We start from the raw sequence: 236 nt of genomic DNA on the forward strand, positions 1-236 counted from the left end.
CTACAAGGAAGGTTTCACCAACAAGTGACTTTGTTTCCAGAGGAATATGATGATAATTATCCTCATATTGGAAAAGAAAGGGCAATTAGGAGCTTTACAACTATATAGCTAAGTAAACTGATAATTAAATATATAAACATGCTGAAAACAAACTAATCACACATTATCTCACAAACACGAGATTATAAAATAGGTAATGGGAATGTGTATTCCTTTACTTGAGTAAAAGTAGGAAT

This window comes from Morone saxatilis, unplaced genomic scaffold (assembly GCF_004916995.1).
Source record: "Morone saxatilis isolate NCDOM2014 unplaced genomic scaffold, NCSU_SB_2.0 Contig16, whole genome shotgun sequence".
Classification (NCBI taxonomy): domain Eukaryota; kingdom Metazoa; phylum Chordata; class Actinopteri; family Moronidae; genus Morone; species Morone saxatilis.